The sequence below is a fragment of the Macadamia integrifolia genome, chromosome 14 (assembly GCF_013358625.1).
Source record: "Macadamia integrifolia cultivar HAES 741 chromosome 14, SCU_Mint_v3, whole genome shotgun sequence".
Classification (NCBI taxonomy): Eukaryota; Viridiplantae; Streptophyta; class Magnoliopsida; order Proteales; family Proteaceae; genus Macadamia; species Macadamia integrifolia.
Window position 1 is genome coordinate 2,295,208 of NC_056570.1, and position 16,437 is coordinate 2,311,644.

At 35.4% G+C, this 16,437-nt stretch overlaps 1 protein-coding gene and 1 pseudogene across 2 annotated transcripts in view; both read right to left on the reverse strand.

Moving 5' to 3' along the window:
* LOC122061918 (myeloid leukemia factor 1-like) overlaps positions 1-651 on the reverse strand; it is a 4,848-nt gene extending 4,197 nt beyond the window's left edge. Inside the window, exon 1 of one of the 2 annotated variants that reach the window (XM_042625482.1) lies at positions 486-651. The gene's annotated coding sequence lies outside the window, so the exon portion shown is untranslated. Of the gene's footprint in view, positions 1-163; positions 368-485 lie in introns of those variants that run through there. The other variant, XM_042625483.1, reaches the window with a different exon arrangement.
* Positions 652-2,596: 1,945 nt separating this feature from the next.
* On the reverse strand, positions 2,597-9,051 carry LOC122061676 (annotated as a pseudogene).
* Between the last annotated feature and the right edge of the window lie 7,386 nt (positions 9,052-16,437).

The following is a 16,437-nucleotide window of genomic DNA, read 5'->3' on the forward strand; positions in this document are numbered from 1 at the left end:
AAAAAAAAAAAAAAAAAAAAAGACCAATCAACCAAACTGAGTCATTTTTTGCCCAAAATACTCTCGAATTCAAGCCAACATAAATAAATACTAGTAAAATTTCATTTGCGCTCAGTTATTAGAAAGATTTCACCCCAAACAAAACACAGAGAAAGAAAACCACCTATAAACAATAGAATTTCATTAGGGCTCCGTTCTCAGAAAATCACCCCAGAAATAAACTGTCCTATAAAGAATAATGCCTTCGCAGGGGATTAAAAAAATCAAATATTCCAGAGAACAAATTACGAAATCCCATAGACATTACGCTTCCCCGACTATTCATGAACTACAAAAAACTGAGATATCCATGGATCTCTCAGGAAAAAAAAAAAGGGATATCCATCGATCAAGAGTCGGAAACAATATATCATCCCCGATCGCTTACCATAAACTATAACAAACAAGGAAACCCTGATTGATAAAAATGGAAAAAAATGATTTACCTTTCCTACAGCAAAACACAGATGATTTGAAAGAACAGAAACCCTGATCGTCGCTAACCGCTGTTCTTTGTCTCAGATGCAGGGCTTTATGCTTCCGTGGTTGGGCAGTTAAAAAGATGGTCGGTCATCAACCCGTGAATTTATAGGGAGAGCGAGAGAGTTCAGAAGCATCGAATGTTCCAGTACACACAAGATAATCCGGAGAATTCTAAAATAGACAGACACGTGTCATCACTTGATTGATTTTGTCTCTTGGGCCTTTTCTATTCACCGGCTTAAATAAAAGGGCTTGCAATACCCAACTGATATTTAAATAACATCATACAAGAGGAAGAAGGGATTTTTCAATGAGAAGAAATAGAAAAGAAATTGATAGAGCGAGTATACCTGCTTCTGGAAAATCCTTTCCCATAATTTATTTATAAGGTTGCAATTTAAATAGTTTTATTTGATTTTAGTAAATGATTTTGATTTAAAAGACGACTAATAATCATTTCGGAAACATGATTTCTCCCAAAAGTTGGCTTTTTGTTTATGGTTTCATAAAATCTTTAGGATTATGTTTGATTGTAAAAAAATTAAAGGGAAGGAAAGTGAAATTTTCATACTTAAAAAATAAATATATGTAATCATTACCCATGTGACTTTAACATTCACTTCAAATCATTCCATATTTGGTATAAAATTTCACTTTACTTTACATCTGCTATAATATGTAAAATATATCATTACTAAATATAGATAAGAAATTACGTAGTTTATACAATTATATGGACAAATGATTATAAACATTTCTTTTTAAAGTGTGAAAATTTCACTTTTCTTCCTTTTAAATTCCCATTGCAATCAAACGGAGTCTACAATTTTTCTAATGTAAATCAACCTACTTTTTACAAGAATAGAATTTTGCTCCAAGAACTCTATCTTTTTTTTTTTTTTTTCTTTCTTTCATTTTATTTGAGAAAGAAAAACAGATTACATATTTAGCAGAGATTTTTCCAGTTGATATCCTAGTTGTACCTACCATTGCCTTATAGGCAAAAACCCTAACAATATTCACCAGATTGTCATCAAGAACCCTACTTGATATTGTTAAAAAAATGGGAGGATGCAAAACCAAGAAGAAATGATACTAAATCTATAAGTTGGTTCTGATGTGTTTGTGACATCATTATCTCTAATCATGATGTTTCAATTCTATAGGAATATGGTTCGGTGATCATTATAATGTTCTGAAAATTGTTTTAAAAGTAAGCCTTGATGTGTTTTAAATTCTTTCGTTATCCCAAAAAAAAAAAAGGTTAAAAAGATGCATTAAATTCAATGGAATATGGTTTTATGATCGTTGTAATATCCAGAAAATTGTTTCAAAAGAGAACATTAACATGTGAGATGATCACTGAGGAAGATTCTCATCACTCCTCAATAAATAAAAAGAAAAGAAGAAAGAAGATAATACCAACCACAAATAAACAAAAGATACCATTAGTGGTGGTGAATTGGTGATGCAACAAGATCCTCGAATCCACAGGGTATCGAAAAACCCTAAATTTTAAGCTGAATTGAGTCATAAAACTGAGGTCTTTATACCCAGTTAAGGTTAAACAAAATAGATGTTTTGTTTTAGTAGCCCATCAGTTAGCTTTAAGAGCTGAAGAACTAATAGAATCAATGGACATGCAGATCTAACAGGTCCGGATCCTCTCTAGTCCGCATCTGATAGCTGGGGGAGACCTACACGAACCCTAAAACCCTCTTAACCATCATATGTTGGAGGGTTATAGATGACGAGTAGTACTATCTTTTTCCCATAAAAAATGTCAGTTATTTTTTGAAATTGATTAAATAATAATCCAGAGAAAGAAAAAAAGAGCAACCCACCAAGGCATAAGGCTCTGGTTACTACAGGATCTGAGAGGGGAAATAAACAGGAGAAAAAAAAACCTCTCTATACATGGTTTGTAATGAGCCACCGAATTTGCTATGTTGCCCATATAGGGAAATCTATGCTATTATGAGGCCTCTATAGGAAACTCCCAAACCATCAATGCTGCATTAGGATGCCCTCATGCCCTCTAAACTGGACCGATCCAGACTCGGTGCAACCCTACTTTTACAATTCCACTCCCATTAAAATCAACAAGAATACTAAATAATATTGTCACAAAAAACCCTACATCCTATTCCCCACAATTTTCCTGCTTTGAGCTGTTCCTTACAATGAGATCAGAAATCCTCGGTGTTACTTTGTCCTGATGATGCTAGTACAGTTGTGAGGGTTGACATATACAGGTCCACACTTGCTGCTTGCCTCATCTCTGTTTGAAAGCAGAAGTAACATGTTTGTGGGGAGCATGAAATCCCTTTTCACAACAAAAATGAACAAAAGAATTTCACAATTCATGCCAATGTTAACGATTGTTAGAACTCCTGGGCATCGAGATCAGGCTTCGAAGGATATTCAAGTCCCTGAAGTGCTGGCATCCGTCTTAGATCCTCTTCCGAATATGCCGGGATAAACCAGTATCTCTTGTCCATCCCAAACACCTGATATGAAAAAATCAATCATAGACACTAGTCATTAGTTTTCCAGTAAAGAGACTGAATCCAAGCAGTTTCTAGCATCACAGCATAACTGGGTCAGTTAATGTTCTGTAGGCTCTCTACCTAAGGGAAATGCACCACAAGTCTTACAGGTGAAATAGATCGCACATAGGTAAAATACCACCAGAATATAGAACAGTAAACACTGTACTCCCTAATCCCTAACTTCACATGTAACATGCATGCCGTGACTCCAAATCGATCAACTGATCAATTCCACCATAAGGGATCTCCTAATGTCAAAAACCAACCAAATTGTAGGCATTACCATTCTGTACCGGTTGATGTCACCATCTTCCCCGGGAATTTCTGGTTTTCCCTCTAACTAGGTAAGACATATTATTGCACATAAATCAGGTTATCTACACAGATAATTATTGCAACTGCATTGCATTCCAGTATCTGTTACCTGGTGGCCAGTTACAATCTAAAAGTCCAGAAACAACAATTTGAATACATTATCTGCACCAGGTTTGCATATGAAGAGCAAAACACGAGCATCTTTATATAACTGTATCTTAATAACTTGTAAACCTTCTGTCATCGCTAAAAAACTAAAACCATGATCAACTACTTGATTTTCCATTGAAGAGGGGCTCAGTCAACACACAATCCTCACAAACTCGACAGTGAGGACATGAATTCACCTGGTTTGTGTTGCCTATAGGCTAGTCCGGTCTGAGTCGTGAATTTCAGAAAACCAAGTAATCTGTAAATTTAAGCGATGTAACTAATTTGAATAGTGGACTAAGCTAAGATAATTTCAATTGCGGAGACACTAACCAAGGATTTTCAAGTTCAATGACCAATCAGTTTAAAAATATCCACCTTCCAGAGCCAAAAGAAATATCTCAAATTGGATTGTACTAACCTGCTCAAAATTCTTTCTTCGACCAAGGTCATAGCGCCACTTAGGAGTGGTTTTCTTCTCATAAGCCTGATGACAAGAAAATTAAACCATAGTTATTTGTCACACTCCATGCTTAGAGAGTCCAGCTCACATCCATAACTATAATAAAGAGAAGTGAGAAAACATGAACTAGGAACCATGAAAGATATTACCTCAATGGTGGTGGTGTTACCAGCCACCAACGACATGTGCATGATCAGAAAGCCCATAACACTCAACGCGAATGCCAAGTTCAACACTGGATGATAGAGCAAGAAGAGTTCAGAAATAAACTCAGGAAGCAAGCTTAAAAAATAGGTTATCACGGGGGGGAAAAAAAGGCTCCTCAGATCTTACCAAATGTAAGAAAAGTTGTTGCAAGGGTTCCTGGTGTTCCAGGTATCTCTCCATCACTAAAAAATGCTATGAAATGTGGCAATAATGATAAGGTGGCCAGAGTTGTTTCAAGAAATGTATAGAACTGCATCAGATTAAAAAAAAAAAAAAAAAAAAAAAAAGAATAATCAGGATTCTTATAACATGGTGAAAAGATATCTATAAAACTTGATTACCAAGTACCAGATAACTGTACAAATGATTCATAATGCAGTAGATAAAACTGCATAACATGCATCATTATGAAGAATAGATGATCATAAAATAGATAAATTAATGCCTAGACAAACATATTGATATTTAAAGACTATCAATGTCCAATCAACTAGCAAATACAAGATATTTTTGACCCATCCATGGATGAACCAAAATTAGTACACATTCAATCAGCTTATTAACCAAACAACAAGCCATCCTGTACAAGAACCACAGGAGGAAGCTGAATAATGCTTCTTCAAATTATGTAATGTAGGCTAATCCCAAACCAGAAAATCCAGCAAGAGACCACATTAAAGAATCTTAGAACAGGGAAATATAGGCCAGAAAAAAGAGAGTTTGTAACTCACAACACACAGATCAAAATAGGTTAAAACTTAGGTCAAGTGGTCTATTGCAATAGAATAACAGCCCTGCAGAATTTGAAGAAATTTTGATGACAGAATATGGAATTATGGAGAAGTCCAAGTGCTACCAGGAAAGCTAATACCAGAACTAGAACAACAATATCGACCAGTATTCTTTAAGAATCAGAAACAAGAATTTCAAAGAGATCAAGAACAGAAACTAGTATGTGAAATTTGAAGTAAAATAAATCTGTAACTAGAGAGAGATTGAAGAGGAATGCAATCTGAAAATTGATCTAGAACAGGGGTACCATAGATTAGAATAAGTAACACTAAGAAGGAGAAGAAGAGAAGAGACAACACCTGATTTGCAATAAATTTAGAACTAGAAGAAGAGAAGGCCAGAAGAGCCTTCACCCAAATTTCACAGCTAGACAGCTCAAAAACTCTTGAAAAGACTTATTATGAAATCATGTCCAATTTATTGGGGGTTGTATATATTATAAAACCTTTTAAATTTCCTAAAATTGACTCATAAAATCACAACTAATCACTCTTGCCTTAAAGTAAATACACTTCAAACAGAACTCATTAATTTCAAACTCCAAGAAAATAAGGGACTCAACCAATGATATAACTACCCAAAGCTTGCTTTCAGCCCATTGGACTACCAAAAGCACCTAGCAAGCCTTCCAAGCTTGCACCAAGGCCTCCTTATGGGATCATAGTCTGATGCAACTGCATCAATTACCCCCGTGATGGAAAAAAATCATCCTCGAGTTTAAAAGTGTAGAAGAATGTCCACCACTCGATCGTCATCCATGATCAATTGCATTAATTTTGATGATCCATTGCTTCTTCCAAACAACACAAACAAAATCATCTGCAGTCAAATTCTTGTTGCTGAAGAATTGTTGAGGAAATTGAATTCCAAGCTTTCAATCTCTGCGGGAATCTCCACTTGCTCCTCTTCAACAACATTCTCTAAGGGAGACTCCTCAACTTCGATCAGGTCATCATTTAATTCATCTTGATTTTCAATCGAATTCACCTACTGAGGAGAATGCTCAATCAACACATCTTCAGCTCATCATTGTAGTAACTTCCGAGTATAAATTTACATTTTTTTATTGAACTCTTCAGAGGCCTTTTTATGATACTATCTTAACTCCACAAAAATAGCCCTCATTTCTCGTAAGTGAATATCATCCGTCATTGAAAGTAGCAAGGCATTGATATGTGGACCAATCTCTATGACAAAGATCTTAGGTTTGGCTCTAATACCAAGTCTACCAGAAGGATGAGTACCACCATAAAACAAGTCAACAGCTTCATAGAAAGCCCAAAAGACAGCACATTCAAGGATTCCACTACTCATAAATTCAAAGACACAAAATCAGAAACAAATCCATCGAAGAAAATTTACATGTTCCACCACCAATGAACATAGTCAACTTAGTCCTATCTTAAATCTATTAAGAGTACAAATTGGCCTTGCAATCTGAAAGCAAATTTATAGAGTTTGCGGCAGTTGAAGACAGAATTAAGAATCAGAGAAGGAGATAGAACTAAAACTAATGAAGGAAGAAGAGAAAGATGAGCGACAAGAAGATCACCAAGTGTTTAAAACATTGGGCGTGCACCAAACCAAATCTCATCACTCTTCAATCATATCTACTTTTGCGGCATAAGGCCCTAAATATTCACAAAAAGTCTGCAACTCAGACTCTTAAGACTAAACTTGAGTCAAAGTTTAATTAGGACTCAAAAACTTAATTCTCAAGTAAACTGAATTTCTAGCTTGACTCAAAACAAGGAACTTACTAAAAATAATAAAATAGTAGAAAAGGGATTCGTGAAATATGGTGGATCGCTATCTTTTTAGAAAAGAATAAATTTCCTATTGACTAAATAAATAAAATCAATATTACTATTGCACAGAACCCAAACGAACCCCTAAAAGACCATAAATCAAAATGTTAAAAAGGGATACCCAATGCACAGGGATCCCGCCACTTCAGGGTCTGGGGAGGGGCATATACACAGCCTTAACCCCACTTTTTGTAAAGAGTCTGTTTCCTTGTTTGAACCTGCGACCAGCAGGTTGCAATAGAGCAGCCTTACCATTGCACTGAGGCCTGCCCTCTTAACAAAAAGTGGGAGCCCCCATAAAAGAAATATGATACATCCCCAGGCCCTGGCTATTGAGATGTTAAAAAAGCCCCCAAAAAAATGATTCAACAGCTATTAAATGCTTTACTGGCCTTGATCCACATCATCACCAAAAGCCAAAAATGCCCCCCAGGCCATGGATACAATTTAAAAGAAGACATCAAGAAAATAACACCATGACAATTCCTCTCCATCTTTTCCATTGGAACATATAAGTTCCAGAATGAATAGTGATGTCCAATTGATTTAAACACCAACAATATGGCACAATACCACATGATTTTAAGTTTCATTTGATATAACCTTTTTACAACAGTGTTAATCAACTTCCTTTAGCAACAAACCAGGAGGTATTGAAAGGCAGTAGGTCAGTCAAAATGATAGATGCTGAACAGCTTAGAGGCAACCCAATCAGCCAAGCAATATACCAACAAATGAACCAAAAAACTACCAATTATTCCATCCAAAAAGCCACTGAGAAGAGCAATTCATATCCAACATCATAATAATGATTTGATCTTGACAATCTATTAACAGTGGTATCTTATGGGTATCATGACTAGATTTGACCACCACCTTTTTGCTGCCCTTTCGTTCACAACATATTAATATAGTCAGTACAAGTTGTCCTTAGCAGCTCCTCTACATCTCTTGTGTCAAGCCCTATTTTTATGAATATGGTATGCAATAATTCACATAAACCATGAATCGCATAACCTTACATTGCATATCTCCAACACCCCCCACCCAAATATATATATATATATATATATATAAATCGTACACTATAAAAGTATCAAAACACAGCCAGCAATCATCAGAAACCCCAAGTTATCAATGATAACAACCCTCTTCTCAAGCAATGACTTCTATTTCTCAATTAACATAAAATATCTAAAACCCACAAATAAAAGGCTAAAGTACTAACCAAGTTACATAAGGCTAAAGCAAATTGGATCTTTCGGGGGGGGGGGGGGGTTCAGTTCTTCTATAATTTCTCTAGAACAAAAAATCCCTTCAAAATCAGTCAGCAACCACAATTCAACTGATAACTGATAGAACAAAACTAAGTTACCCAAAACAAAATTCATTCTTTTATTGTCTTCCCCTTATTTGACTCCTAAAAAAATCATGAAGAAAATAGAGATAAGGAGCTTACCAGAGCATGAAACAAGACCAAGACAGCAAGAGCAGTAGAGAAACAAGACCACCATCATACAAAGCAGGCCCGTAATTGGTAACAACGACAGCATAATAAGTGACGCCGACGACGCCAAGGACCAATAGGATCATTATGGAGCCAAGACCACGCAGGGCAGTACAGAACTTGAAAACATTCCAAGCCATTACAGCTCCGGATCTGTGCATACTGAACAGGAAGCAACCGTTTATTAAAAAAGAAAGAGGAGAGGGTTTTATTTACCCCCCCTTTTGCTCACTTTCTGTATATCCTTCTCATCTATCTACATAATCTGCAACTGTCTCTCTCTCCATCCATTCAAGTCTCAATCCTAGATGGGTTTTGAACGTTATTGGAGATTCTGGGATTGATTCAGGAGGGTGGGTTGAATTACAGAGTCCATTGCCAGATGGGGTTCGGACGTAATTAACTCTTTATGTCTGGAAATTAGAAACATAAATTGAGAAGATGAAATGGGTCTGGAGAAGAAGGACTTGGTGTTCTTCTAAAAAATCTCATTAATTAAAAAAAAAAAATTATGAAGTGAGAACCAAATAATCAAAAGGAAGTCGCAATGATATATGTTGGTCTGTTGCTTTATGCACAAGTTGCCTGGTTTTCTAATCTCTCTCTCTACAGATTATAGGAAAAAGTAGAAAAGGGCAGTTTATCACTCCAAAGGAGGGTGGATTTCCCCTTAGTTGAATGAGTTCGCACGTAAGAGATAAGACGCAGTATTCCATCTAGAAGGTCACCCGCTCCTCCATTGGTGTTCTAGAATTCTATTCTTTCTTCTCATTCATGGCGCGTATGGGCCGGGCTGGTAGAGTTGGACTGTGGGGTCTTGGAAGATTTCAAGTTCAACCCATGGTTTAGGTATACGTATAGTATCGGACGCATTGACTGATTGGGTATCGCTGTTGGTATCTATTGAAAATTCAAAAATTAGAATCTTTTCAGCTGATTTGGCCGATAACTAAACGACACTAACCGATACATGTTTGTATGGTATTAATTTCGCAACTGATTAATACATGTTCCAATACCGCGAAGCAAAACTATGTGTCTAAATGCTGTTTTCACCGTGCTGATAGTTTCATCCAAGAATCACAACCCATGACTAAAAGGATTTTCTACACTAAGGAGAAACTTTCTCCTCACCGAAAGAAATTGAGGCCATCATTTTTTCTCTGTATGGTACTAAGCATGGTTTGAGGAATTAGATAGGATCGATTGGAATTAATTGAATCAGATTGATATCGGCTTAATAGATTCAAATTCTTGTTTTTAAATTGAAACTAGGGGTATTTTTGTTTGATCAAGGTTGATCCGGATTGATATCAAGTCAGTATCAACCTTCGCAGATTCCATTCCCAAAAGAGTTCTCAAACCTTGGTACAAAATCCCCTTGTCCATGAGGTCACATCCAACCGATCCTCAACAGGGTAGAAGGAAATTGGTCAAAACTTTAATACCAAATTTAAAAACCTAAATTTCATTAAAAAAAAAAAAAAAAGAATCCTACCATTCTAGTGTTGCTTACGCATAGATGAGCACGAAAGGACCACGTTGCCTCATCCCAAGCATTGAAGATGTTATCGCACACTCTCTCATTGGCCCTGAACACTAGTATTGTTTACACCAAATATACTGGTAGGGTCTACTGGAGTTTTGAACCAACATTTTATGTAAGTGGAGGGTTCTTGGAATTTTCCCACCACAAGGTCTCTCTCATCGTTTATATACGAAATTCTTAAAACTGCAAAGAGAGTTAATTCTACCATTAGTTGGGATACAATTTGTCAGCAAAAAAGAAGTGGAGGTCTTAATCTTAAGAAATATGGAGCCTTTTGGAAAATCCTAGACTTGCTGGTATTGGAGGAGTATGTAGGGACTACAATGGACAATTATTTACTGTTTTAGTAAAGGAATTGTATGCATATGCTGGAATGGCTGAAGCCTTGGCTATTCAAAGGCCCTTCTCATCGCTACAGATCTTGGGTACTCTAATATCTGGATTGAGAATGACAATTTAATGGTGGTAATTTGCTTTATCGGTCTTCCTCAATTCCTTGAGAATATCTCATAAATCAGAGACTGTAGGTTCTTTGTCATAGAATTGGTCAAGTTGTTTTAGCCACACCTATAGGGAAGGCAACTATGTGGTGATTCTCTTGCTTCTGCTGTAGGCATACTCAATGCTCTTCTTTAAGGGAAGATATCACTACCCTGTCACTTGCCTTGTACCACTGTGCATAAAGGAATTAAAATGGATGAGATTTTTTATTAAGAGATGAGACAGAAATTTCATATCATTTATGCTCCATGTAGGATACATGGGACTAGGCAACTTTTTTTCCCTAATCCTAATTACCTATTACTATTGCCATTAAATCTCCCTTCACATTCTTGGGATTTATTGAAGATAAAAGAGTGTAGTGGTAGTGTTCTTAAAGCAATATTAGTGGGTTTTGCATAGTAAAGGAAGAAGAAAGAAAAAGAGATGGATCTTTGTTGTTGTGTGCATTGAGATCTTCTACAATTAAGAAAAGAAAGAGAAGGAGAGAGAGAGAGAGAGAGAGAGTCTGTATCACACATTCACTGTCAAAGTGTTTCAAACATGGATAGATTCTGGTTCCATAGTACATTTGAAGACTACAATTACTCTACCGATTTACGGCAGGTTGAAGATTCTAGTGGACAATTAAGCACTTGAAGATTACAATTTCTCTATCGACTTGGGGGAGGTTGAAGATATTAGTAGACAATTAAAGTTCCCGATTCCATCTCTAGAAATCAATGATCAAAGACATTATATAGTTGTAAGCTATTCTACCCTTTCATTGACCTGCCATTTGATTTACTGTATTTACATTATATGCTTAGCTATGTTATATATACTAACATAGACCTATGCTGTGTGGGATTTCATTGTAGAACATTGATATAAGTCTAACCTTATTTTTGTAATTGGTGTTCAACGGGTGCTGGACATAGGGACTGAGTGTTTCTTGGTAGTTACCACTACCTAAACCTATTTGCCGTGGGTGCAACCTCTCAAATCATTCCAGGAAATAGGGGTGAAAATTAAGAATGTGCCCTTGGTTATGAGTACAGTCATATTAGTATTTGAGTAGATGCTGAACCTGATAGTATACATTACTCTGTGCATATAAGAAAAAGGTCGAAGCATGTATTTTCAATATTGTGGATGTGCATTGGTATACTGTGTATTGGAGTGCTTGTCTACAGGATGAGTGTATCATCTGGTAAACCTAACCACTTACTGTGTAATGTGGATGTGCATACGACTCTGTATACGTGAACGATGATTGCAATGTAGGGGTTTGTGAGACAGTTGGGTAGCAATATAGCTTATGTGAGTAAGCCTTGTGCAACTGTAAGAATTATCTGTAGTACACATAACAACTTTGAGCAACATCAGTAGATTGTGCATGTATCTATTGAAGTGCAAACAATGGTTGCCACATTAGGGGTAAATTTGAAAAACGAAAAATGATTTCGTATACTGATTCACCCCTCTTAGTGTCAATCGAGACCCAACAATTGGTATCAAAGCTAGGGGTCTGAGCAGCTTAACAATTCAAAGTGATCTGATAAATTGAAGGTGGTTGTAGGTGACAGGTCTACTACTATAGCTTCATTCCAATGTATCATGTTGTTTAGTTTAGTGCGACCCACTTACTCTTCACCATCGTCATCATCTCGTATCGACTCATCTGCTCTGTAAAATAAATATTACATGGCTTTTTAGGGATCTTAATTTGTTTTTTATGTCATTATGATCTAGTGAAATCAATATCTTGATCAACAAAGAGAAATGGGGAAAGTGAAATTTATAAGTTTGGAGAAGAAAAAAGCAAAAGGGCAATATGGATGTTCCTGCGGAGTTGATATTGCAATTCTTGATGGTCTTTACAACTATATCAGAGATTCATCTCATAAAAAAAATTTAATTCCAGTGGTTTATCACATATGCAAATTTGTCTGTTCTTCAAAAAATGAATATGATATCCATAGTCATTCAGAAACATGAAGCTAAGTCTTCAAATAAAAAATTTTATAAGAAAAAATAATCGACATGTATCTTTCTTTTTCATTTTATTTCAATTTATTATATTGGATTTGTATCTAGATAATTCTTAACACCAAGTTCTGTCTCCTAACATTTCTTTCTGTTTCTTTCTATTACATAGAAGTACTTGCATCAACACGATAAGATTGAGTTCTCCCCATTGGGCATGGTTATGCTTTCTTGAAAGAATATCTTTGCTTTATTTTACTTTGCTTTGCTCTGCTTTTTTTTGTTAAAGATTACGCCCTAATCTATAACTCTGAAGAACATTTTTGTTTTTTCTTTTTTAAGCAACCTGTTGATCGGTTGGGTTTTTTTTGCATTAAGGAGTCTCAGGTTCTCAGTTTTCATGTGTTTGATCTTCTAGATAATCAATACAGACTATGCTTTGTATTCTTGAATGCCATTTGTTGAAATTCTCTCTCTCTCTCTCTCTCTCTCTCTCTCTCTCTCTCTCTCTCTCTCTCTTATATCAACAATTATACAGTTGTCACAATTGCTGGACTGGTTTCCAAGAGGAAGAAGTTACATCCTCGTAATGCTAATCCAAGTTTCACAATAGATACATTAACGTGCCTTTCTGCTATGCAATAGAGATTTTCCAGGACCGCAAAGAAGAAAATAGGGCACAACTAAGGAAAACGACCAAAGTTGCAGCACGAGCTAACAAGGTAAATGGGGGCATATGATCAATACAAAGCAAATGTGAAAAAAATAACCTGCGATTTTGCTTCTGTTTCGTCGACTTCTTCCATTTGGAAGTAAAGGTTAGGCAATGTGACTTGGCTATGATGTTGTTCATTATTGTCAACATAGTCAACGCACTCTTTGAGTAATGTATGTTCAGTTTGAGTTGGGAGTCATCACTTTAGAATTTTTTTTTTTTTTTTTTTTTTGATAGGTAAAAAATCTATTAAAATGAGGTATTTTAGAATACCTCTTCCTTCTTCTTTCTCTTCCTTCCTCTACCAAATGAGTTTTTTCGTATCTTTGGAAAGCATACGGTAAAACTTTTTTAAATATAAAAAATCGAAATGCTTTTTGCAACTAGTATTTCAAAGGACCCTGTTTTCCTTGCTACAACTGAAGAGAGAATCTATCATCCATAGGGTCTAGCAATGATTGACCTGTGACTGAATTGAATAAGGGTTGTTTTCACAATAAGAATTAGAAGTTATGATAAAGTTCATACCAAAATTAAAAAAAAGATTATGATAAATCTCTCTCTGATAGCATATATTTGGAGCTCCTATGAAATCCTATGGATAATTCATAAAAAAAAAAAGAAGAAGAAGAAGATAGTACCTAACTGGTACCACTAAAATCTAAAAATTCAATTAAAAAATCTTCAAATAATAGTTATAAATAAAAAATAAAAAATAAAAATAAATAGAACCTTTCTTTTTTGTTATCCAAGGTGTTGGGCCATCAGGAGACTAGCAGAGCAACCCATGGGAAATCGAACTTAGGACTGTCCTTAACCAATTGACAACCATGGATGGGTAAAACTTCTTCAATCAATAGTCATAAATAAAAAATAAATAAAAAATTCAATTCGTCAGTTCGATTTTGATTTCAATACGGTTTTGATTGTAGTTTTAATTCGCTTTTTTTTATTCGGTTTTAATTCAATTATGAAAACGGTTTCACTTTTGGACCATGATTGTGATGGACCAACGGTCATAATGGGCTCAAGTTATGGATCTTATCAACATTGCTAACTCCAAATTGTTTAGCATGTAAACATGTGATGATAAATTACAAAAAACAATTACCACCTAAAAATTCCCTCTTAATGATACTTGTTTTAAGAGTAATTCAGTTTAGTTTCGGTTCGAACCAACATTCTTATACTAAACCAAAATCGATTTGAACCGAGGAGCATACTCACATACTCAAACTGAATTTGAGCCAAATAAATTCAATTCGATTCGATCCGATTAATTTTGCTCAGTTTTGAATTCAGTATTTCGACTTGAAATTACACCCTTAACATTGAGGCTCAGCTAAACCCAGATTTGCCCCACTCGGCCCTGCCCTAAAATCTCAACATTGGCCCAGCCTACCAGCTGAAAAGCCCAACCCACCTCGCCGGACTTGCACCCTAATCAGTAATCACCAGTAAGGGTGTTAATTTTATACCAAAATTGAACCAAATGGTTAAGCTGGAAATAAACCAATTATATTTGTTTATTTTTTATTTTGAACCAATAAACACTTTTGGAATCGTTTAAAATTGATAAAATCAAATAAACCGAATAACGAAACGAATAAAAAATGGATTAATCCAAATAATCCAAATGCTAAACCGTAAGATCCGAACCAATTACAAATCGATTAACCCAAACCCGATTAATCCATAAAGCGACCACATTCCATACAGTGATCCTGTAGGGGACCATCACTAGTTGGGACCTTCATGCCATTGCAGCAATGTTCTGCAACATACTTCACCTGTAGTCTTCATTTAGCTCTTTTAAAAATCCTTAGGTTCTTCAATTCTTGATCCATGTCACAAAGCTGTCAAACATTCGATCAATATGGTCCCACTGGATTTCACAACTTCCTGTTTGGAGTCTTGGAAAATTAGAGCCAACCATCCACATTTTCATCGTAACTTATTTGTTAATGATCTCTTTCCACATTGAAAAATAAATCTTCTTGGCTTGTGCCAAAATGATAGGATTCTTTCCTCAGGCCAAACCCTACTCTTGTTCATGTCTTTGATGATGGTCAACATTTTCTTCTTCTTTCTTGTTTGTGCCAACATATGTCATCTCCATTTCAAAATTTGTTTGCATAGTAATAAATTCTATCTTCTGTAGAAATTTTCTTATCCAATCTTCATTATGGCTTCCATGAAGCAGATGATCTTCCCTTCCTCAACCTAAAAAAATGAAATTAAAGTACGAATTAGAAATGATCCTTGTAGATCTTGGTTTTAAGACGTTAAGAAAATAAATTTAATGTAACGTTTTACTATATGTGGGTTAAAATAAATTAGAAATGATCCTTGTAGATCTTGCCTGTGAACTTTTCCAATGTTACCTGCAACACCACAGCCATAGAACATTAGTTCATTAAATTCTCATCTAATGAGAATGTGGTATGGGAATGCTGGCAATATGTACATTAAAGTCAGACATGAACTGTTATGGTGTGAGTTCAGGGGTGAAGATTCAAGGACAGGGATGAAGAACAGAACCGGCTATTTTGAGGATAGTTACCTCCTAAGAAGAAATGAGAACAGAGAAGATTATATTTATCTTACGGTTCTGAACATAACTGAACCGGGATTATGGCCTATAAAACAAAAATCAAATCACATCATAACCGATTGATTTTGGTTCCGGTAAATAGTTGATCAATAAGCACGATTGCACCGTTGTTGTCGGAAAAGCCATCCACTTCCATTAATAGTGAGGATGGAAGAAAAATATGCCGGTGGCTTCAACTTCCAAATCATAACCCTATATGATTATCTAAGCTACTTAAATTTCTTATCATATTGATTAATGATATTTGAAATTGACATCCTTACAATCAGGTGGCATTTTTAGGCACATTTACCTATGTGGAAAAGTGTTTTGTCTCATCCAATCATCAAGGATAGTGACATATATGATGTGTCCTTAAAGGTATTATTTATTTATTATTAATATATATATATATATTTTTTTCAAACCATGTTTTGAACCAATCAATTTGAAAAAAAGTGTAATAGGTTACAATGAAAATTATTCTCCACTTGTGTTCTTTATTTTCGGTATAATTTTCTGTCAGGCCCTTGGTAAACCTTTCAATCAATACATGGGTACCACTAAAATCTAAAATATTTATGGAAATAAAAAATTTTACTTCTTCAAACAATAATCAAAAAATCAATAGTCATAAATAAAAAATTAAATAACCAATATTCATAAATAAAAAATAAATAACCACAAACTATCCTTTACGGGGAAGGACAAATCCAAAAAGGTAGGACAATACCACTTTACGTATAAAAACCCGACGGATATATTCTCGTTCTACTCCAGGGTTGTATTGATTGG